At 45.2% G+C, this 336-nt stretch overlaps 1 long non-coding RNA gene across 1 annotated transcript in view; it reads right to left on the bottom strand.

Annotated features, from left to right (window-relative positions):
- LOC116697864 (uncharacterized) overlaps positions 1–336 on the bottom strand; it is a 12,867-nt gene that overhangs the window by 4,890 nt on the left and 7,641 nt on the right. The gene's annotated exons all lie outside the window — the stretch shown is intronic.

Here is a 336-nt window from a genome sequence, read left to right as displayed (position 1 = left end):
TCACCTGACGTCTCACCTGTTCCCCATCACCTCGTTACCTCGTGTACGTAACCCCAGTGTTCCTTTTGTCTCGTGTCAAATCATTCTAGTTTGTTTGCCTGTTTGTTCGTCACCTTGTCGCAGTGTTCCTGGTTTTTGTTCCTGTTCTTTGGCCCTGGTGATTATTTGTTTTGTATCTTTTTGATTTTTGGTTTGTTCCATTGAGTCTTACTTTTTGTTTTGGACAATAAAGCCCTTGTGTGCCTACATCTTCCTGCCTCCTCCTCTCTGCGTAATACCCTAACACTAGCATGCTACGGTTAGCCACCTCGTCTCTAGTGACGTAGAAAGCCGTGC

Source organism: Etheostoma spectabile, chromosome 11 (genome assembly GCF_008692095.1).
Source record: "Etheostoma spectabile isolate EspeVRDwgs_2016 chromosome 11, UIUC_Espe_1.0, whole genome shotgun sequence".
Taxonomy (NCBI): Eukaryota; Metazoa; Chordata; class Actinopteri; order Perciformes; family Percidae; genus Etheostoma; species Etheostoma spectabile.
The sequence above is the reverse complement of the archived record's forward strand: the minus strand, read 5'-3'. Positions and strand labels throughout refer to the sequence as shown.